This window comes from Somniosus microcephalus, chromosome 7 (genome assembly GCF_052327205.1).
Source record: "Somniosus microcephalus isolate GS21.2 chromosome 7, FLI_Smic_1.0, whole genome shotgun sequence".
Lineage (NCBI taxonomy): Eukaryota > Metazoa > Chordata > Chondrichthyes > Squaliformes > Somniosidae > Somniosus > Somniosus microcephalus.
Genome location: NC_140993.1, coordinates 263,836,346 through 263,860,656, shown reverse-complemented (window position 1 = coordinate 263,860,656; position 24,311 = coordinate 263,836,346). Strand labels below are relative to the sequence as shown.

Genomic DNA, 24,311 nt, shown 5'->3' with positions numbered 1-24,311 from the left:
CAGGATCGTATATGTTTCAATCAAGTCACCTCTTACTCTTCTAAACGCCAGCGGATACAAGCCTAGCCTGTCCAACCTTTCCTCATAAGACAACCCGCCCATGCCAGGTAATAGTCTAGTAAACCTTCTCTGAACTGCTTCTAACACATTTACATCCTTCCTTAAATAAAGAGACCAGAAATTGGTCCTGGCCGGTAGTGCAAAAGGGACAATAGTGAATCGGCAGCCGGTTTTACACCCAGCGCAATTTTCTGTTCCACTGAAGTCAACGGGAAAGTAAATCGGGCGGGGTATAAAACATGCTGTCGATTCGCTCACTATAGCCCATTATGTGCTACCGCCCAAGGACGATTTCAACCTCTTAAATCGGTTTACTAAAACCACCATCTTTCCATGAACGCAAAGTATGGGAAAAGAAAGACTTGCATTTATATAGCACCTTTCATGACCTCAGGTTGAGGACTAAATATTTGCCAGGACATCAGGGAGCACTCCCCTGTTCTTCTTCAAAATAGTGCCATGGAATCGTTTACCGAGAGGGCAGGCAGGGGCCTCGGTTTAACATCTCATCCGAAAGATGGCACCTCCGACAATGCAGCACTCCCTCAGTACTGCACTGGGAGTGTCAGCCTGGATTTTTGTGCTCAAGTCTCTGGAGTGGGACTTGAACCCACAACCTTCTGACTCAGAGGCGAGGGTGCTACCCACTGCGCCACAGCTGACACGTAAAGCTGGCAAGAAATCCTGGAACTGGTCACATGTCTAGACTGTGATGACTTCCATAAATAAAACACTCACACAGTCCAGATTCAGATATGAAGACTACCAGCAACCTACTTTGAACCTCAGCAAAATGTCACTGCCTTTTGGTGAGAGGAGAAAATGATACCAATCAAATGCCCATCATGGACTGTGAAAGAGAGGGGGGGGGAGAAAAAAAATCAATGAACACTTACACCCAGTACACATCATTTACACATCGGGCCAGAAATTCGGGTCCCCACAGGTGAGTACGCGCTGTGTACTCACGCGTAGGCCCAATGAAAGTGCTGGTTTCGTGCATGCACTGCGCATGCGCTGGAAACCGGAACTTCCGTTCTCTTGAAGGAAGGGGTTCACAGGTTAAACGCGTGCGCCGGAGAGGCAGCGCGTATGCCTGGAACTTCCGTTTTTTAAAATTTTTATACAGGTTTCTCCAGGAGGGCAAGTCTCCAGCAGCTGCGCGTTTAAAAAGCAGTCGCAAGGCCTGCTTTTAACAAGGTAAGTGGTGAATTAAGTAAAATTAAAACATTTTTTCCACAGGTTTATTATTTTTAAATACTTTAAAAGGTAAGTTTATTTTTAGCCCTGTTAAAATCTGTAATTAATTTTTTCAAAAATTTAAGTTGTTTAAAATTGTTATTTTATGTAATTTAAAGTTATTTTAAAAATGTGATTTAAAAAATTTTTTATTTGAAGTTTTAGTTAGGTTTTGGGGCCGATCCCTGCTACGATTGTCTCTCCATGGCCCACGTGATCCCAGGGGACGCTTTGAACTAACTGCGCCCCTGGGATACGCAAGCACTGCGCGCCGGCAGCTGGAGGAGGCCCAGGATCGGAATCCCACGCGGCCCCACAGCACAGCGGCAGGCGCGCTAGGTAAGTGCAGGTTGGGGGCTTGCACCCGCGGGAAGCCTCCGACCCGAATTTCTGACCCATCATCATTTTTTTTAAAATGGGGACTGAAGGGAGGAAAAAAAAGGATGATTGTAGGCTGGAGATTAGAGACCGATTTTGGGTAGCAAAAACTAAATCACAAATATACCATTTATATGCATCAGTCAGTTTCTCTCTTACTCAATCATCAGAATTTAACACTTGCCCATATAACAGCTGTGACTACTCCACTTTAAAATAATTCATCAAATCCCAAGTGCTTTGGGACTTTGAAAGTGTGGTAGGACACTATATTTGCAAGTTCTTTAAAAGGATCTCTTGTGGCTTTGCAATTGGGTGGTCTCAAGTCTGGAGCACAGCTGTGAAGTTTAGCTGTTAACCTGGCATGTCCCTTTAATACTACTGCTGTAAACAGGCAAATCTGTGTAATTAAATACAGTGACTGAAAACTGTGGAGATTAGAGGGTAGCTTTAACTGCTTGTAAGTTTCAGGCTACAGGCCAATGACTCGCTGGAGTTTAGAAGAATGAGAGGGGATCTCATTGAAACTTATAAAATTCTAACAGGACTAGACAGACTAGATGCAGGAAGGATGTTCCCGATGGTTGGGGAGTCCAGAACCAGGGGTCACAGTCTAAGGATAAAGGGTAGGCCATTTAGGACTGAAATGAGGAGGAATTTCTTCACCCAGAGAGTGGTGAACCTGTGGAATTCTCTACCACAGAAGGCAGTTGAGGCCAATTCATTAAATATATTCAAGAAGAAGTTGGATATATTTCTTAAGGCTAAAGGGATCAAGGGATATGGGGAGAAAGCAGGGACAGGGTACTGAGTTTGGATGATCAGCCATGATCATGGCGGAACAGGCTCGAGGGGCCGAATGGCCTATTCCTGCTCCTATCTTCTATGTATCTATGACTGGCTTAAAAAAAAAGTATTGTCTTTTGATCTATCATACTTTGTCACAGATGCACAGTGGAGGCAAAACATTGAACATAACAATTCTCATTTTAAATTAGGGAATTATGGGGCTCATATTTTTCTCAGCACTTCCCCCTTCCCCTCCACTCCCATGAAGTGCAGCACCAGGTGCGAGAACGAGTGGGAGGCAATAATCTGCTCGGGCCTCCGGCAGTGGGTGCTCTGTAAAAAGCACCAGGTGTGTGAGTGGGCCGCTCTGACACACACGCACATTTTCTTTCCTTCTCCATCTGAGGCAGCATCCAGCTTTGATTGGCACAGGCCGGGGTGTTTTTTGTAACAACAGGCCGTGATATCTATCAGCCAGCGCGAATTCAGCACAAAAATATACATGGTATCAAAAACCATATACATTGTATCAAAGATGTGCACTATATCAGATATACACCTTGTATCTGTGATTATACACTGTATCAAAAAAAAACATATTGTATCAAATACATTACGTCGCCATTTATTGTATCTCTTTCACGAACAGAGTCTCCGCCTGCTTCCTTACACTTACTTCTGGTTGGTGCAGTGTGCCAGCGCTTGTGCTCACTGACCGCCGCGACACACTGACAATCCCGGGCCCAGCCCGGCTCGGCGCCGCTTCCACAATACAACCTCCTGCCTCGGACACGTCACACGTCGCGGCACGGCCCTCCTGCTCTGCTGAAATAGGAAGGGGATTCAACTATGGAAAACAGCCGCTGCACTGCGCTCGCTGTGTGTTCTCCAGTTGCACACTGCTGTGCTTATACTGCATGTATAGTTCTATAGAGGTGAGAAAGGCTGTATGGGTTCTGAATCTATAGGCTGTATTGGCCAGAATAATGCTAATAGAGAAAAGAAACCTCTCTCTCGACCCCTCCACTGCCTCTGTGTTGTCAGACTGCTTGTCCCACACCCAATCTTAGATGAGCTGTAATTTCCTTCAAGATTGAAGCCATTGTCTTCTGTCCACTCGCCACCGATTCCATCCCCCTGCCAGGCCGCAGTCTCAGGCTGAACCAGACTCTTGCAACCTCGGAGTCCTATCTGACTCTGAGCTGAGCTTCCAACCCCATATCCTCTGCATCACAAAGACCACCTACTTCCACCTTGTTCATGTCGCCTGTCTGCTCCCCTACCTCAGCTCATGCTGAAACCCTCATCCAAACCTTGGTTACCTCCAGACTCGACTATTCCAATGGTCTCCGGCCAGCCTCCTATCTTCCACCTTCCATAAACTTGAGGTCTTTCAAAACTCTGCTGCCCGTATTCTAACCCACACCGAGTCCCGTTCACCCAGCGCCCCTACATTGGCTCTGGTCCACCAATACATTGATTTTAAAATTCTGAACCTCATTTTCAAATCCCTCCATAGCCTTGTCCCGCCCTATCTCTGTAACCTCCTCCAGCCCTACAACCCTCCGAGATCTCTGCGCTCCTCCAATTCTAGCCTCTTGCACAATCTCGGTTTTCATCGCCCCACCAGTGGTAGCTGTGCCCTTAGCTGCCTAGGTCCTAAGCTCAGGAGTTACCGCCCTAAACCTCTCTGCCTTTCAACCTCTCTCCCCTCCTTTGACCCTCTGTCCGAATATCTTCTTTGGCTTGGGTATTAATTTTTGTCTGCATACGCTCCTGTGAAGCGTCTTGGGACATTTTCCTACGTTAAAGGTGCTATATAAATGCAAGTTGTTGTAAACAGAGACCAACACAACATTCTATAGGAAACATCTGTGGCTTGCCTCAGCTCATCCACTGCTGAAACCCTCATCCATGCCTTTGTTACCTCTAGACTTGACTATTCCAACGCACTCCTGGCCAGCCTCCCACATTCCACCCTACGTAAACTTGAGGTCATCCAAAACTCAGCTGCCCGTGTCCTAACTCGCACCAAGTCCCGTTCGCCCATCACCCCCTGTGCTCGCTGACCTACAAGCAGCACCTCGATTTCAAAATTCTCATTCTTGTTTTCAAATCCCTCCATGGCCTCGCCCCCTCCCTATCTCTGTAATCTCCTCCAGCCCCACAACCCCCGCCCCCCAGATATCTGCGCTCCTCTAATTCTGCCTTCTTGAGGATCTCTGATTATAATCACTCAACCTTTGGTGGCCGTGCCTTCTGTTGCCTAGGCCCTAAGCTATGGAATTCCCTGCCTAAACCTGTCAGCCTCGCTACCTCTCTTTCCTCCTTTAAGACGCTCCTTAAAACCTACCTCTTTGACCAAGCTTTTGGTCACCTGCCCTAATTTATCCTTATGTGGATCAGTGTCAAATTTTTTGTCTTAAAATACTCCTGTGCAGCGCCTAGGGACGTTTTACTATGTTAAAGGCGCTATATAAATACAAGTTGTTGTTGTTGTGAGATGGTCCCAGAACTAACTCCAGGGCAAAAGATGTGGTCACAAAAATCACAAAGAAACGTGTATCATTATCATTCAGGGCTAAATTCTGTTGACTTTATTCAAATTGATAAAAATGTTCTGCACTTTTATGCATCTAGTCATTTTATCTATTTTCAGGTTTCTAAAGATTATTTCCTGAAATTAATGGAAACAGAACAGTGAAAAGTGAGTCATTTTCCGAAACTTACTGAGCCTAAAGCTTTGCCGTTTAAACTCCAAATGGTGCATCAAGGAGATATTTTTGATTTCATGTCGTCAAGAAATTTACAAGTAAATATTCCGCAACAGCTAACTTTCAAACTATTTTAATGTTGGCACGAGGAAGTTTAATTGGTGCCATGACATTATTTTCATAAATTTAGTTGACTTTAGACTGTGGGGCAGACAGAGGACAGATTTAAAAATATTGGGGTCTAAATTCCAGAACTCTCTCTTAACCCACCGGAAGTGCAGTTGGGTGGGACTTTTTTGCCATTTGCCCTTAATCTGGCCCTATAATGGTGCTGCTGGTTACTGTCTCACACGGCCAGTGGGATTTCGGAGTTCGGAACCTTGTCCCTCTGCCAGAGGGGACACAGGTCGAGCTGGCCTAATTGCTGCAGTTGGAAAAGTTAGGTCCGAACTCTGACGAAAGGTCTTCGACCTGAAACGTTAACTCTGTTTCTCTCTCCGCGGATGCTGCCCTGGCCTGCTGAGTATTTCCAGCGTTTTCTGTTGTTATTTCAGATTTCCAGCATCCGCAGCATTTTGCTATTGTATTAGAGTCAAAAGTTCTTCATTGGCTGTGAAGCACTTTGGGATGTCCTGGGTTCGTGAAAGGCGCTATATAAATGCAAGTTCTTTTTATTTCTTTAACAGGTGAGCCACAATATGAGCGCGCTCACTTCCTCTTTCTCTCCATGCTAGACACCTTACCGTCCACCCCCACCTTTGAAAAGTGCCATAATTTTACTCATAAAGTGAATTGCTTGGAGTTTTTTTTGTATAAACTAGTTTTCTGCAGATGATGGCACCACAGACCTGGTTGTACGCCAGCCAGTTCTGGTACTTTTCCACAGTGCCATCTGCCTTCTCCTATTGTTCACCGCAGTGGCCCATTTATCCACTGTTCTGTTAATTGCCAATCCATTAGCCGCAGCCTGCCTGCAGTGTGGACTCTGCAAATGATTTTATTGGGGTCAAGTTACATGTGACCTTTTCTGCCTTTGGTGGTCACTTATTGTACAAATCCTAACCCATTCCTCATGAGTTGCTGACACATATTTATCAAGTATCAATTATATAAAGTCCCTGCAGATTATTTCTTGCATTTATCAATTATTCAGCATTTAGCAAATCAGCACAGAGAACTGTATACTACATAAAAATTAAGGTTAGCTACCTTCTAGTTGTTGTGGGACTGCCCTTCATGCTTATTATGTTACTGGACATGTTGGCCATGTAGCCATTTAATAGCTAAATTTGTTACATAAGGACTTTATAGGGATAATAATTTTCCAACTTCGCACTCCCTGTGGGGAGTTTAATCCATCGGGAGTGCATATTGGAGCTTCAACTGTGCATATCACACGATTTTCCAGTACGGGCTGCTGATGGGCAATCTTCCCTCTAATTTGTTTTTGTACTGAGCGGGCCACGAACTTCTCTGAGCACGACCTTTTTGTCCATTAGCTATTTTAAAACAACAACAGCAACAACTTTTACGACGACGTCAGCAACAGCAACCACTTAAAAGCATACATGCAGTAATGCCATATTGCCACCCCACCGTCTCAAATCATGAGTCAATCAGACAAGGTTCTATATAAGTTTAACATAACTTCTCTGCTTTTGAATTCTATTCCTCTAGAAATGCTTTATTTGCACTTTTATGACTTTTTTAACCTGCGTTGCTACTTGTAATGATTTGTGAATCTATACCCCTAGACTTTGCACCTCTACCCCATTTAGACTCTTATTTTCCAAGGAGTAGGTCTCCTCCTTATTCCTCCTACCAAAATGCACCACCTCACACTTATCTATTATTGAAATTCATTTGTTATTTACATGCCCGTTCTGCAAGTTTGTTTATGGTAGAATTAATTAAAAGCTTTTAGTTCGTCATGTACAAACTCTATTTAATAAAAAATTACTTGTCAGAAATGACTGAGATATAAAAGAACTGCATAATAATGCATTAACACTTCAGAAACGTCACCCAGTTACACGGTTATGCATCGACAAACAATCCAAAAGCCCAAGGTGAGCTGAAAAAGGCCTATCTATTCATGCAATTTGTATTAATTTTAAAGTTTTCAACGTATTCGCCCATCCCTCATGTCACTATAGCAGTGGCTGCACAAGCAGCGGCTTTCCTGTGGCGCTGACGTGCTTTACGTCCACATAAGTCATTAGAATATTAATCACAATGCAACCAGACAACCAACAGAAAAAAAGTGCTGTAGTTCTTTAGTTCACAGTCTTAAAAAGAATTGAACAAAAATAGGGATCTGTATTTCCAGCTTCACTCACTTCCAATAATAAACGTTATCTTCTTGAACTAGCACACCCCATATGTAACAAGTCAGAAATGCAGCACTTATTCACCAGTGCAGAAAAACACATACGCACTTTGCGTCACTGAATTAAAAACAAAAAGCAGGAAAAGCTATGATTTAACAGAAATAAACATTCCTCTTTCTTCCTGGACAGGGGAACCAATCAGACTGACTTGGAAATGTTTACTAATATGCTGACATAAAGATGTTAATTTACAAATTTTGCTTCTAATGTTTTTCTCTCAAACATTCTCCACAATATTAATCCCTGCTCTTATCATGAAAAGTGTTGAATTAAATAGCAGGAAACAAACTTCATTGTACTCTCAATTTTTAATCTCCTATTTCAAACATATGTACCAAATCAAAATTGTACATTATCAGTTTAATCAAAGTATTTTCTGTGTCACAGAATCACAGAAACCCCACAGTGCAGATAGAGGCCATTTCAGCCCATCGAGCCTGCACCGACACATATCCCACCCGATCCCCGTAACCCCTACACCAACACATATCCCACCCTATCCCTGTAACCCCACGTATTTAATCCCCCTAACACTAAGGGTCAATTTATCATAGCCAATCAACCTAACCCGCACATCTTTGGACTGTGGGAGAAAACCGGAGCACCCGGAGAAAACCCACGCAAACACGGGGAGAATGTGCAAACTCCACACAGACAGTCGCCCGAGGCCGGATTCGAACCCGGGTCTCTGGCGCTGTGAGGCAACAGTGCTAACCACTATGCCACCGTGCTTCTCAATAAACAAATAGTAGTTTCTTCTAAAGTAGCTTCCTGCAATTTTTATACATCATTACATAACTCGTGTTTCTATTAACACTCTACTAAATGTTTAAGAGGAAATCTATATTTACATTATTCCTGGGACTTGTTAGGAATATAGAACGACAGGCAAAATAACATGGTTTGTGTTTTTCCCCTTTTTTGGTTCTCTTCCTAAACGTCTTAATGATATTTTTTAAAAAAGTCAACAAAAATATGTAACTCCTACAAATCCTCCACGCCCTTCCCCTCAACAGCATGGTTGTATGTTTATGAAAAGCTCACTTCAGTTGATCGTTCAAAATCATATACAGGTTGACTATCCCTTATCCGAAAACCTGGGACCAGCTGTGTTTCGGTTTTCGGAAATTTTCGGATTTCAGAAGGTATTATTTCAGACTGGGAAACTCTGAACATTAAATTAATTTGGTAATTAGTATTTGTATTTAATATAAATTTTAAAAGTTCAGGCTACCTCTTGCGACTGTTGCGTGTCTCATTCCCCTTCCTGCTTCTCTGTGCTGCCGCTCACAGTCTGTTTACAGCTCCCCCTGCTCCGTGTCTGAATTCCTTGACTTAGCGGGGCTCTGGGGCTCGACTGCCGCCGCCAGTTGTGGGAAAGCCGGATATCGGCTGACTCCTATGCTAAGCTGGCCAGCAAATCAGGTCAGAAAAGCATCGGCCGCGTCGGGTCATGTTTGGCGCCACTCGGGTTATGTCGTGCGCACGACTTACGCTCCACAAAAAAACTTTCGGTTTTCAGAGGTTTTCGGTTTTCAGAAGTGCGGATAAAGGATAGTCTACCTGTATTGAGAAATTTCAATTTTAAAATGTTTTAAGCATTTCAGAACCTCTTTAAAAGCGTTTGGACTTCAAGACCTGGTTGAAACTTGTTTCGATGAGGGGAAAATTGATTTTTGTTTCTGTTTCTTCCAAAATCATATTTGAAACTTAGGGGGGAAAAAAGTGTTTTTTATCACTCATTTTTTGTGAAAAGTTCATTAGAAATCTTTAAATTCTTTCAAGTCTCGTTGCAGCTTTGACAGAAGAAGTTGCTCCAAGTTTCTCTTTCCCTCTTCAACGCTGTCGTTAAACATACATCAAAAAATAATAAAATAAGCTCTAAATTCCAAATGGAGCTCAAGTAAGAAAGTGAATAAAGTGGTTAAACTTCCTAAGAAGGCGGTGAGGTTATCTCTCCCCAGCCTTGGTGATGAGTTGGGATCAGTTTTGGAGAAGTTGTTTCCTCTTTTTCTGCTGCCATTCCCTCCGTTTCTCACAGACTCTGAGGTACAAAGAGGGGCACAAACTTCTTCCCCTCTCTCATAACATGATTCAAATAACCCTGATAGACTCTTTCAAAAAGGGGACAACACCTGGCAAAATTTAACTGGAACTTACCGCGGGACATTCAACATCACTTTCCCGTATTTTTTTCCGACTTTAAACAATTTTCTGAATTAAAAAGAAAAATTCTCATTTTTGTTTCACCGAGGGCCTAAAACTTGTTTGCTTTAGCCTCCTTCCAGCGGCCACTGTACATGTGCTGCGCCTCCATCTGTGTTGTTCCAAAGTGCGGCCGCTGCTCAGTCCCCGGGAACGGACTACAAGCATCTGGACCCTCACCCCCCAATCTGTCCCTTCCTGTCTCTCTCTCTCTCTCTCTCCCCCTCTCCCTCCAATCCTCTCTCCCCAGTCTCTCTCTCTCTCTCTCTTTCTCTCCCCAGTCTCTCTCTCTCTCTCCCCCCAGTCTCTCTCTCTCTCCCCAGTCTCTCTCTCTCTCCCCAGTCTCTCTCTCTCTCCCCAGTCTCTCTCTCTCTCCCCAGTCTCTTTCTCTCCCCAGTCTCTTTCTCTCCCCAGTCTCTCTCTCTCCCCAGTCTCTCTCTCTCTCTTTCCCCAGTCTCTCTCTCTCTCTTTCCCCAGTCTCTCTCTCTCTCCCCAGTCGCTCGCTCTCTCCCCTTTCAACCCTCGATCTTCCCGTCACCAACGGATCATCCCCCTAACCTCTGCATGAAGCCGACGAAAGCGTGGCCCAACTGGGTACTGTGCACACGCGTGGCCCCGGTATCCCACGAGCCGGCACTGAAGGCTGAAAGGCGAATAATCAGAGTGCGGGGGATTCTCCCGCTGAAAGGCGAATAATCAGAGCGCAGGGGATTCTCCCGCTGTCCCGCTGAAAGGCGAATAATCAGAGCGCGGGTGTGATAAATCCATGTAGTGAAACAAGAACTCGAAGAGGCGAGATATTAGAATTAGTCCGGGTACTTTATTAACAACTGCGTAGCAAACATGCAGGCCTACATCCTGGCATTCCACCTTTGCTGACCTTAACAGGGAGCAACCCCCTGACCTTAGCTAGCAGCACTAGCTACAGCACCACCTGGTGGATAACCTTAATCATAACATCCCAGATTACTATAGCGGGGGATTCTCCCGCTGTCCAGCTGAAAGGTCAAAGTTCAAGGGAGAAACCCAAACCCCTCCTGGCGTTACACAGCAACCCATCAACCATTGGAAGACACACTTCAAGAGCTGCAATTGGGATCAGCTCTGAGGTCGCAAGACTCACAAACGAGTCTGTCTGCATTCCGGGCCATTGTGTATTGGGCCCCTCCCCTGCTCAGCTACTGTCTAGTTCTCTGCATGGTATTTAATTGGAAGTGCGCGCGTGCTCTGGGACGCACCTTACAGGGAACAGTGCTGATGGGTGATTGGGAGCGGGAAGTTGGAAAACTGCTATGTAATATTCTGACAAAAGGTCATCGACCTGAAACGTTAACTCTATTTCTCTCTCCACGGATGCTGCCTGAGTTTTTCCAGCGTTTTCTGTTGTTATGCCTGTAATATTGATAGGGTATAGAAACTGGGACTATTCATCTGTTGTCAGCTGTGGCTCAGTAGGTAGCACTCTCGCCTCTTGAGTCAGATCACTGTGGGTTCAAGTCTCACTGCAGAGACTTGAGCACAAAATCTAGTCTGACACTCCCAGTGTAGTACGGAGGGAGTGCTGCACCATCAGAGGTGCCGTATTTAATATGAGACGTTAAACCGAGGCCCTGTCTGCCCTCTCAGGTGGACATAAAAGTTCCCACAGCACTATTTCAAAGAAGAGCAGGGGAGTTCTCCCCAGTGTCCCGGACAATATTTGTCTTTCAACCAACATCACTAAAACAGGTTACCTGGTCGTTATCACCTTGCTGTTTGTGGGACCTTGCTGTGTACAAACTGGCTGCCCGTTTCCTACACTGCAACAGTGACTGCACTTCAAAAGTCTTTCATTGGCTGTAAAGTGCTTTGTGACGTCCTGAGGTATTGAAAGGCGCTATAGAAATGCAAGTATTATTTCATTGTAACTGGCACATAAGAAAGATTCTTCATTCAAGCCCAGCTGGAATAGCCTATTATTATTCTAATGAAAGTCGAATTCCATATTGCATGAGAAGCTCCCCCATAGTAGTGGCTAAAAGGAAGGAATGAGAACCCGGCTATGGTAAAAAATGTTGTCTAGTCTTAGAAACAACAACTTGTATTTATATAGCGCCTTTAACACAGTAAAATGTCCTAAGTTGAAAGGAGTGTTATAGAACAAAAGTTGACACATAAGCCACATAAAGAGAAATTAGGGCAGATGACCAAAAGCTTGGTCAAAGAGGTAGGTTTTAAGGAGAGTCTTAAAGGAGGAGAGAGAGGCGGAGAGGTTTAGGGAGGGAATTGCAGAGCACAGGGCCGAGGCAGCTGGGGGCACGTCCACCAATGGTCGAGCGATTAAAATCAGGGATGCTCAAGAGGCCAGAATTAGAGGAGCGCAGATATCAGATATCTTGGGGAGTTGTGGGGCTGGAGGAGATTACAGAGATAGGGAGGTGCGAGGCCATGGAGGGATTTGAAAACAAGGATGAGAATTTTGAAATCGAGGCTTAACGAAGAGCCAATGTAGGTCAGCGAGCACAGGGGTGATGGATGAATGGGACTTGGGGTGTGAGTTAGGACACGGCAGCTGAGTTTTAGATGACCTCAAGTTTACGTAGGAAAGAATATGGGAGGCCAGCCAGGTGTGTTGAATAATCAAGTCTAGAGGTAACAAAGGCTTGGATGAGGGTTTCAGCAGCGGATGAGCTGAGGCAGGGTGGAGACGGGCGATGTTACAGAGGTGGAAGTAGACGGTCTTATTTATGGCGCGGATATGTGGTCGGAAGCTCATTACAGGGTCAAATATAACACCAAGGTTGCGAACAGTCTTGTTCAGCCTCAGACAGATGCTAGGGAGAGGGATGGTGTCGGTGGCTAGGGAATGGAGTTTGTGGCGGGGACCAAAGTCAGTAGTTTCGGTCTTCCCAATATTTAATTGGAGGAAATTTCTGCTCATCCAGTACTAGTTGTCGGACAAGCAGTCTGACAATTTAGACAGTGGAGGGGTCGAGAGAAGTGGTGGTGAGCTAGAGCTGGATGTTGTCAGTGTACATGTGGAAACTGACGCTGTGTTTTCGGATGATGTCGCCGAGGGGCAGCATGTAAATGAGAAATAGAAGGGGGCCAGGGATAGTTGAGAAAGACTTGCATTTATATAATGTCTTTCACGACCTCAGGACGTCCCAAAGCACTTTATAGCCAATGAAGTACTTCTTGAAGTGCAGTCACTGTTGTAATGTAGGAAACGCGGCAGCCAATTTGCACACAGGAAGCTCCCACAAACAGCAATGTGATAAATTAGTGATGGTGATTGAGGGATAAATATTGGCGAGGACACCGGGGAGAATTCCCCGATCTTCTTCGAAATAGTGCAATGAGATCTTTGGCATCCACCTGAGAGTGTAGACGGAGCCTCGGTTTAATATCTCATCCGAAAGACGGCACCTCCGACAGTGCAGCACTCCCTCAGTACTGCACTGGAGTGTCGCCCTAGATTTTTGTGCTCATGTCTGTGGAGTGGGACTTGAACCCGCAACCTTCTGATTCAAAGGCAAGGGTGCTACCAACTGAACCACAGGCTTTGTAGTCTCCCTTTAACGTGGTCACAAAAGGAGTTTATAAACCAGCTGCAGTCAGCATTATGTCCCCCGGCCTTACTCAATACAGATGTTGCAAAGTTTTGTGGGTTATCTCTGAAGCTTGAGCGAGGAGCCGAGCTACATTCAGACAAACGCACACTGTGCAGATTTTCTGTTATGTGTACAAGCAGCAGTTACTTTTGAATATGTAATTGAAAATCAACAAACCTGGGCAAGTGTTCAAATTTAAATCAGTTATGTCTGTTCAAAATCTTGGGAGCGGAGTGGAGTTGAGTCAAGTCAGTTGGAACCTTCAGAGGAAACTAGGCAGGGCTGGCTAGCTCCTGTGGTCAGAAAAAGGTTACAAGGAAAGAATATTAAGTATATAAGATTAACCGCAAAATAGTAATTTAATATTTGGATTTATTGTTTTCATTTGAGTAAGTTGGTTAGTATAACTGTTATAAATATATTCATTTGTTCATCTTTTGTTCCATACATTCACTTTTTTAGTTAAAGGCTGAAATGAGGTCTGATTTTGTGATGCTCTACCGCTTTGGGAAGATATGTAATTTACAGAGAGGTTTTCTGTTTGTCATCCTGGGCGGGCTACCAAAAAACTTATCTGGATATCAGGAGCTGAGAATTCACCCATGGAAGTAAACTAAATGCAGTGCTCGCGGTATCTAGAGCAAGAGGGGCAGAAAAGACCCCAAAAACCATAGCACAGTGACGCAGAGCAGAACCAAAAAAAACCGCTCCGTCAAACTCTACATCTTCCTTCTGCAGTAAGGTCCACCCACCCAGCAGCATTTGATGGTGTGCGAGCGTCTCCAAGTCGCTGCTCTTTGTGGTGAGCAGGATTGAGCTGGCTCCAAAATAACATGCCTGGTGATAGAGTTTGGAACGGAACCAATCCTCTATTGCAGACTCGGTATTGCTGAATCAAGGCAGGTCTGCAGTACTCCAGGGTGCAACTGATGGTTGACCAGCCAGCCTGGCTCACTAATGGGACTTGGAGGGATTTGGGGCTCGGATTTTTCAGCAGCCGGTAACACTACAAACCAATGCCCCAACAGGTAGTTTGGCCCTGGCTGGACAAGTAGCGGGTAGCTTACCTGTGCTGTGTTAGTAAATAAACAATGAGTAATAGACACAGTCATTAGTCGTGTGATCTCAACACTCATATTCGCACGGCATGTGCATGTGAACGATAACCTTTGTGTGTGTTTGTTGGTAAAATGGTGAGTTGAAAACCAGTGTGAGAGTGCTTTTTAATCATTGTGCGTACTCCGCTTCCTTGGTTGCTGCATGCTGGTTATCTGCTGAAATGGTGTGTAGCACAGGTGAAAACACTGGACCTCAGCACCATGGAAACACCAGTAACATTGTATGGAGAGGGGAGCCGTCACCGTGGTCAGCTCGACGAATCACAATAACCGCTCCAGGCCAGCGGGAGAAAGCAAACCGAACCAATTAACTAGCAGCTCCAACAGGGCATGTCATAGCAATGGGCAAGCAGCAGCCAACTGCGTCCTGGATGGAGAGCGGGGGCAGGCCTGGAGCGTCTTGTTGTGCGAGTCAACGTTCTCAGCAATCACTCTGATAAAAGTCAAAGTCCCGCTCGCAACGCTGGCCAAAGACTTAGCCGCTGCACTAAGATGTGTTGTGTCTGATAAATTCATGCTTGAATTCCAAACTTTGGTGAAGGAGAAAGACTGCAAAGTTTCCCGCTGAATGGTAATGAATGTTTGTTTAGTAAATATCCACGTGCGAAATACATTTACCTGCATCGTGTGTACTCTTTTAGTTTGGACCAAAAACAAATTTGACTGTAAATGAACAAAAGTTAACAACTTAACAAATCAAATTAAAATTTGGTTTTCCGGGTTGACGATGCACTCCAGTCCCCGCGGCGCCCACCGGTCGCGGAAATACTCAAGCATGCCGGCGGACACCGCGTGCTCCATCTCCAGGTGCATCGTGTGTAAGGTGTTTTTTTACTAAAATTAGTGCATGTGGATAAAACAATGCCTGTCATCACACCTGGGGCTAGTCAGCACTTTCTATTGGACAACACTGGGGTAAGGCATGGTCAACTGAGTAATGAGTCCACCCCTCTCCCCTTCCCCATGAACCAGTATAGAAAACTAACATCTAACTTCATCGAGAGCCATCCTTTGTTTATTTACCTGCCCTATTACCATCGCGTCTCGCCTTCAATATCTCTTAATGTCTCCTCACCGCTCCCAGACCTTCCCTTTTGGTTCTTTCATCCCCTCCCCCATTTCCCCGCCCCAAACTTGCTTTTTAATCTGTTTCATTTCCTGCTTTTTTCTCAGTTCTGACGAAGGGTTTCGACCTGAAACGTTAACTCTGTTTCTCTCCACGGACGTTGCCTGGCCTGCTGAGTTTTTCCAGCGTTTTCTGTTGTTATTTCGGATTTCCAGCATCCGCAGTATTTTGCTATGGTAGAAAACTAACCGGGTTATTTTCTATATTGGCAACCCGCCTGGTTGAGATGCTGCTGCCCAGCAGTCTGGTACCACTCTGGTTTGTTCCCAAAACAATCCCAAGGGCACTGTTTGGTTTAATTTAAAAATAAAACTGTTAAAAAACTTAAGTATACATTGAAAACACACACTTTAAAAAAAAAAAAAATTGTGAAGAAACTTCAATGTTGATTGCTCCCTGTGGCCTTTAGAAAGAAAAACAACTTGCATTTACATTGCGCCTTTCATGACCCCAGGACATCCCAAAGCGCTTCACAGTAAATGTAGTCACTGTTGTGATGTAGGAAAAGCGACAGGCAATCTGCGCACAGCAAGGTCCCATAAACAGCAATGTGACAATGGCCTGCCTGTTTTTAGGTGTTGGTTGAGGGATAAATATTGGCCAGGACGCCAGGGAGAACTCCCCTGCTCTTCTTCGAAATAGTGCCCTGGGACCTTTTCCGTCCACCTGAGAGGGCAGACGAGACCTCGGTTTAACGTCTCATTGGAAAGACGGCACCTCCGACAGTGCAGCACTCCCGCAGTACTGCACTACAGCATCGGCCTGGATTTTGTGTTCAAGGCTCTGGTGTGGGACTTGAATCCACAACCTTCTGACTCGGAGGCGAGAGTGCTACCAGTGAGCCACGGCTGACCATTCCTTTAGCTCTGGAGTGTCCCTTTCCTACCACAGGCAGGCCTCACTGCCTCTCTGACTGAGACCAGGTTCGACACAGGAGAGGAATCAACTATTCCATGGCGTTCTGCTGCATTTGCATTGGGTAAACACCGGCTGACGAAGTTTGCCCCCAAGATTCAGCGTTACCCACTTTCCTTTAATTTATTCTCCAGGACTGCCCAAAAAGAAGTGGATTCCCAGAAGAAAATCTAGCCCCTAACGTTTCAAAAGCTGGTAATTCTGACTAGAAATTTGCATTTTTTTTTTGCTCATCACCCGCAAACTGCGGCAAGTAGGAATTGAAATGAGTTTATTCTTCGGAAGCTTTTTGTGGAAGTGTGTCTACTTGAGGTTTTGCAGCATTTCTCACTCACAAAGCTATTTTGAACTTCTCAACCGTATATGTATTGAAGAGGCTGCAGAATCACACAAGATGTGAAAGAATTTTTTTTTTTCTCACACTGCTCCTGTGGATGCTTCAGACGTTTACACGTCCTGTTAGCTTTGTGCACGGTACCAGCAATGAATTGCCACAGCAGTCGTGTTCTCCAAGGGGGGGGGGGGGGGGAGCAGTGTCCTGCCCTATTAAGCTTAGACTTTATATCAGTTTGCATCGACCACATTAGGTGTTGGAATCAATTCAGCGAGAAGATGGAACATTGCCAGATACTCTGTGGTGAGAAAATTGCACCAAGAGCTTCATTCTCACACTCTATGGTTGGCTAATGCACAAGTTTATTTATATTACATAGAATTACATTACATAGAATTTAAAGCACAGACACAGGCCATTTGGCCCATTTTTTGGGGGCAATTTCGCCAATGGGGGCGCGTTGGAGGTGGGACTGCTGCTTGTCGGGTCGATGTCCCGCCTCCATCGACTTGTGGCCAACCCACGCTATTTTCCCTTGATTGACCTTGTTAAGCCCGCCCAGCGGGCTTGCAGACCAATTAAGGGAAAGCCAGTTGCAGAGAACATCAGCGTATGACGTTTCATCTGTCAAAAAGTTTTGACAGATGAATTGTCATCGTTTGACAGCTCTGTGAAGCTGTCAAACACTGACATTCTCTGCAGTTCGATGAGTTCTTGAATTCAAGACTCATCAAACCTCTTTCTTTAGCAGAAATTAGATGGTTGTTGCATTGGAGAATGCAGCGGCCATCTGTCATCTCTGCCGCGGAGGTGCGAGAGTCTCCGCATCCCCAACTCTTGAAGCCTTCAGGAAGAAACAAAGGTAAGTAAACTTTTTCTAACACTTTCCACTTACTTCACATACTCACCTCTCCACACTTGCACCCATCACTTACCTTAACAGCACACTTTTGCCCCCCGCAGACCCACTACTCGTCTCGGTGACCCTGCACTTATGTGGGTAAAATGGGGATAATCCTCTTATCTGCCTGTTAACAGGCAGTTAAGTGGCTGTAATCCCCTTCCCGCCTCCAAGGAGACGAGACCCGGCGCGGGTCAGCTACCCGCCTCCTGGCAAGATGGCACGGAGGCAGGTTGGGCATCCACCCCCAAATTCTGCCATTTTCCCGGCAGTCCCGTCTCCCCAGGGCTGGCAAGATCACGCCCACTAGTTCCAGTGCTAACCTCGCCAGCGGGCAGTGCAACAGTGGTGAAATTGGCTGCTTTCCTGGTCCCCTGCTGGCGAGGTTCTGTGCTGGGAACGGAGTCTCACAGAGTGACTCCTTAAGGGTACTGTTAGTACGATAAAGAAATATTGGGGTGAATTCTGTGAGTTGGCACTTCCACCGTGAAGCTGGATTTGATGGAAAGGCAATCGGAAAATGGGGTGCAGATGTCAGCATACATGTTTCACAGCTTTCAACTGCATTGCGAGTGTGTGCCTCGTGATCAAGTCTCTGGAGTAGATGGTAAGGTATGCAAGCTAGAGTATTTCCTATCACTCTTGTAAGAGACAGTCGAATTAAAGGGTATCTTTGTAAAAAAAAATGCACACATTCTGGTATTTCCAGGTGTAACTAATTAGTACCCTTGTACCTGCTCACGTCAGTATTGAAGACACAAGGTTGATTCATATGTCATGGCCCTTGAATTGATAGCTCCTTAATTAGGGAGGCTGCTATCAGCGTGATGTCTTCTGCCGGTGATTTAGTTGCCGGGAGGGGAAAAAAAGGATGCAATTAATAATTGGAATTTTAGTTTTGCAAATCTAAACCTGGAAATTATAGTTAAGACATGCCGTGCAGCTGATTGATATGGTTGAAAATGATCACTTTGACTGCTGAAGTTACATGGGATGGGATTTTTTCTGTGATCATTTAAGTTATTTAAGATCAAACATCGTTCATGTCAAACTAAAAAAAAAAAAACTGGTCTCAGTAAAAGTGACCATGAAGCTGTCGGATTATCGTAAAAACCTAACTGGTTCACTAATGTCGCTTTAGGGAAGGAAACCTGCCTTCCATGTCTGGGCCTATACGTGACTCCAGTCCCACACCAACATGGTTGGCTCTTAACTGCCCTCTGGAATGGCCCAGCAAGATCAAAAGTACTTAACTGGCTGTAAAATGCTTTGGGATGTCCTGAGGTCGTAAAAGGCGCTCAGTTGTAACAAACCGCTACGAAACACAATAATAAGAATGAAACCAGACGGACCACCCAGCAACGACCTCGGCACCGGCTACGGACACGGCAACGGCACACCCAGCCCAGTCGACCCTGCAAAGTCCTCCTCACCAACATCTGGGGGCTTGTGCCAAAATTGGGAGAGCTGTCCCACAGACTAGACGAGCAACAGCCTGACATAGTCATACTCACAGACTCATACCTTTCAGCCAATGTCCCAGACCCCTCCATCACCATCCCTGGGTATGTCCTGTCCCACCGGCAGGATAGGCCCACCAGGGGTGGCGGCACAGTGGTATACAGTCGGGAAGGAGTGGCCCTGGGAGTCCTCAACATTGACTAAGGACCCCATGAAGTCTCATGGTTTCAGGTCAAGCATGGGCAAGGAAACCTCCTGCTGATTACCACCTACCGCCCTCCCTCAGCTGATGAATCAGTACTCCTCCATGTCAAACACCACTTGGAAGAAGCTCTGAGAGGAGCAGGGGCACAGAATGTACTCTGGGTGGGGGACTTCAATGTCCATCACCAAGAGTGGCTCGGTAGCAGCACTACTGACTGAGTTGGCCAGTCTGGGCCTGTAACAGGTGGTGAGAGAACCAACATGAGGGAAAAACCTACTTGACCTCATCCTCATCAATCTACCTGTCACAGCTGCATCTGTCCATGACAGTAATGGAAGCAGTGACCACCGCACAGTCCTTGTGGAGACGAAGTCCAGTCTTCGCACTGAGGACACCCTCCATCATGTTGTGTGGCACTACCACTGTGCTAAATGGGATAGATTCAGAACAGATCTAGCATCTCAAAACTGGGCATCCATGAGGCGCTGTGAGCCATCAGCAGCAGTAGAATTGTATTCCACCACAATCTGTAACCTCATGGCCCGGCATATCCCTCACTCTACCATTACCATCAAGTCAGGGGACCAACCCTGGTTCAATAGGGGGGATTAAATACACGGGGTTACGGGGATAGGGCTTGGGTGGGATGGCTGTCGGTGTGGGGACCGGGTGCTAGGGTTTGGATGATCAGCCATGATCTCGTTGAATGGCGGAGCAGGCTCGAAGGGCCGAATGGCCTACTCCTGCTTCTATGTTTCTATGTTTCTATGTTTCTAATAAGGGGTGTAGAAGAGCATGCCAAGCGCAGCACCAGGCGTACCTAAAAATGAGGTGCCAACCTGGGGAAGCTGCAACACAGGACTACATGCATGCTAAAAAGCAGAAGCAGCATGCTAGACAGGGCTAAGCAATCCCACAATCAATGGATCAGATCAAAGCTCTACAGTCCTGCCACATCCAGTCGTGAATGGTGGTGGACCATTAAACAACTAACGGGAGGAGGAGGTTCCATGAATATCCCCATCCTCAGTGATGGTGGAGCCCAGCACATGGATGCAAAAGACAAGGCTGATGCGTTTGCAACCATCTTTAGCCAGAAGTGCCGAGTGGATGATCCATATCGGCCTACTCCTGAGTTCTCCAACATCACAGAAGCCAGTCTTCAGCCAATTTGATTCACTCCACGTGATATCAAGAAACGGCTGAGTGCACTGGATACAGCAAAGGCTATGAGCCCCGACAACATCCCAGCTATTGTGCTGAAGACTTGTGCTCCAGAACTAGCCGCGCCTCTAGCCAAGCTGTTCCAGTACAGCTACAACACTGGCATCTATCCGACAATGTGGAAAACTGCCCAGGTATGTCCTGTCCACAAAAAGCAGGACAAATCCAATCCGGCCAATTACCACCCCATCAGTCTACACTCAATCATCAGCAAAGTGATGGAAGGTGTTGTCGACAGTGCTATCAAGCGGCACTTACTCACCAATAACCTGCTCCAGTTTGGGTTCCGCCAAGGCCACTCGGCTCCCGACCTCATTACAGCCTTGGTCCAAACATGGACAAAGGAGCTGAATTCCAGAGGTGAGGTGAGAGTGACTGCCCTTGACATCAAGGCAGCATTTGACTGAGTGTGGCATCAATGAGCCCTAGTAAAACTGAAGTCAATGGGAATCTGGGGGAAACTCTCCACTGGCTAGAGTCATACCTAGCACAAAGGAAGATGATTGTGGTGGTTGAAGGTCAATCATCACAGCCCAAGGACATCGCTGCAGGAGCTCCTCAGGGCAGTGTGCTAGGCCCAACCATCTTCAGCTGCTTCATCAATGAACTTCACTCCAACATAAGGTCAGAAATGGGGATGTTCACTGATGACTGCACAGTGTTCAGCGCCATTCACAACTCCTCAGATAATGAAGCAGTCCATGCCCGCATGCAACAAGACCTGGACGACGTTCAGGCTTGGGCTGATAAGTGGCGGTTGACATTCGCGCCACAGAAGTGCCAGGCAATGACTATCTCCAACAAGCGAGAGTCTAACCACCTCCCCTTGACATTCAACGACATTACCATCGCCGAATCCCCCACCATCAACATCCCGGGAGTCACCATTGACCAGAAACTTAACTGGACCAGCCACATAAATACTGTGGTAACAAGAGCAGGTCAGAGGCTAGGTATTCTGCGGCGATTCCCACCTCCTGATTCCCCAAAGCCTTTCCACCATCTACAAGGCACAAGTAAGGAGTGTGATGAAATACTCTCCACTTGCCTGGATGAGTGCAGCTCCAACAACACTCAAGAAACTCGACACTATCCAGGACAAAGCAGCCAGCTTGATTGGCACCCCATCCACCACCTTAAACATTCACTCCCTCCACCATCGGCGTACCGTGGCTGCAGTGTGTAACATCTACAAGATGCACTGCAGCAACTTGCCAAGGCTTCTTCGGCAGCACCTCCCAAACCCACGACCTCTTCCACCTTAGAAGGACAAGGGCAGCAGGCGCATGAGAACACCACCTCCTCCAAGTTCCCCTCCAAGTCACACACCATCCTGACTTAGAAGTATACCGCCGATTCTTCATCGTCGCTGGGTCAAACTCCTGGCGCTCCCTACCTAACAGCACTGTAGGAGTACCTTCACCACACAGACTGCAGCAGTTCAAGAAGGCAGCTCAAGGGCAATTAGAAATGGGCAATAAATGCTGGCCTTGCCAGCGACGCCCACATCCCATAAACACATTTTTAAAATGTAAATGCTAATCTTTTATTCTTCTCAGTTGTATCAAACTGCTACTACACAAACTACAGGAAGAATACCCAACACCATCTTCTTAACGTCATCTAGGGATGGGCAATAAATACCGGCCTTGCCAGCGATGCCCACATCCCGAGAATGATTTTTTTTAATGAATTGCCGAGCCAAAGATGATGTTAGGAGGGGTGACTAAAATACTCAGAAAATCAGCACCTATAACTGTATTGCAACAGTTTATTCAATATCCCAAGATCTAAACAAAGAGAGAAATCCAGTATAAGAAATATAATCTAAAAGACAATACAGTACACATTAAGTTAGGCAGAGATGACGACCAACATGGACTGTTGTGCCTGTAATGATTGAAGTTCAGTTGACTGACAGTAAGTTTCCATTTCCTTTTAGTGTAGTCATCAATATTTAACCCTGTGATGGTATTAATACTGTTATCATGGAAGCAGTTAAATGAAGTCGTGTTAGTTAATCAATTGCTCTACCCAGCTGTGGCTCAGTGGGTAGCACTCTCACCTCACAAAGTTATGAGTTCAGAGTCCCACTTCAGAGACTTGAGTACAAAATCCAGGCTGACAGTTCAGTGCAGCAGATTGATTCCTGGGCTGAGAGGGTTGTCCTATGAGGAGAGATTGAGCCTATACTCTCTGGAGTTTAGAAGAATGAGAGTTGATCTGATTGAAATAAGATTCTGAGGGGAATTGACAGGGTAGATGCTGAGAGGTTGTTTCCCCTGGCTGGAGAGTCTAGAATTAGGTGTTATAGTCTCAGGATAAGGGGCTGGCTATTTGTGATGAGGAAGAATTTTTTCCACTCAGTGGGTTGTGAATCTTTGGAATTCTCTACCCCAAAGGGCTGTGGAGGCCGAGTCGTTGCATATTCAAGGCTGAGATAGATGGATTTTTGGATACTAAGTGAATCAAGGGATATGGGGGTCAGGCGGGAAAGTGGAGTTGAGGTTGAAGATCAGCCATGATCTTATTAATTGGCGGAGCAGGCACGAGGGGTCGTATGGCCTACTCTTGCTCCTAATTCTTATTTTCTTAGTACTTTGGAAGCGCTGCTCTGTCGGAGGTGTCGTCTTTCGGATATTAAGTGCAGCCTTTTAAGAGCTGCTTGTGCCAAATATTCAACCCTCTGACCACCTTGTGCTCTCAGTGGTGGTGTTGAAAATCTATTCAAGCCAACCTTGCTTTATAGTGTGAAGTCAGAGCAATATGCGACAAGCACCCAAAGCAATGGTGCCTCGATGCTGTGATTGCATCGCTGGCTTTAGGAGATGGTCCACCTTTTTGGAGCTAGCCTGAATGAAACTTTACCATCAGTTTGCATTCTCGCCACTACATTTTTTCGATTGCAACTTGCTTACAAGACAGGTGTTTTTTTTAGTAACCTGTTTGTGCTAACCAGATTTCTATCAGCTGATAGGAAAACGTTCTGCTGAGGATTGGCACACCCTGGTTTTTTTTTTCTTTGTGCAGATTAGATCTGACTCTTACATAATAATTCCACAGAGCTGATTCACGCAATGTGCAAAAAAAAACCTTCAACATTTAGCACTGAATATCCTTACAGGAGGGTTGCGACTAACCTGCTTTTGACGCTGATTGCAACACAGCCCCGCCCCCTCCACGCCGTGACGCGTTTCGAACGCTGGGTCCCGCCCACCCGCCGGTGACGTCGGCGGGGATGCGCAATTGAGGACTGCGCAGGTTGCTCGAGCCTTGGCTGGTCTTTGCAGCGGTTGGTTGCGCGGCGGTTGATATTCCGCCAGAGAGAGGAAAGAAAAAAAAGAATTTGCCTCCGAGGCCGGGTAGGTGCAAGCGCTTTCCTCCTCAGATTTGTCCGTCCGTCCGTTTGTTTAAATCGGGGTAAACGAGATATACCAAGCTTGCTTCAGATTAGGTGAGCGGGCAAAGCCGGGGCCAGTTGAAGTGAAGTGGGCCTTTTTTCCCCCCCGAGCATTTCTTTGCGTCTTCCCACTCGGGTCGGGCTGTGAAGCGGCTCCTGTTGCTTCATGAGAGGGGTGTTGAAGCGGCGGGAGGGAGTAGTCGCCTCCTCCTCCGTCGAGCGCTGCGCGAGAGCGAGGCGCTCGCCATCCGGGGCCCTC

At 46.1% G+C, this 24,311-nt stretch overlaps 1 long non-coding RNA gene across 3 annotated transcripts in view; it reads right to left on the bottom strand.

Annotated features, from left to right (window-relative positions):
• LOC147115286 (uncharacterized) overlaps positions 1-24,302 on the bottom strand; it is a 29,431-nt gene extending 5,129 nt beyond the window's left edge. The window contains exons 1-3 of one of the 3 annotated variants that reach the window (XR_015079105.1): positions 23,793-24,302; positions 13,546-13,661; positions 8,057-9,133 (exon numbers count right to left, since the gene is read on the bottom strand). This is a non-coding gene — a long non-coding RNA (uncharacterized LOC147115286). Of the gene's footprint in view, positions 1-3,142; positions 3,569-8,056; positions 9,134-13,545; positions 13,662-23,792 lie in introns of those variants that run through there. The other 2 variants (XR_015079106.1, XR_015079107.1) reach the window with 2 other exon arrangements.
• Between the last annotated feature and the right edge of the window lie 9 nt (positions 24,303-24,311).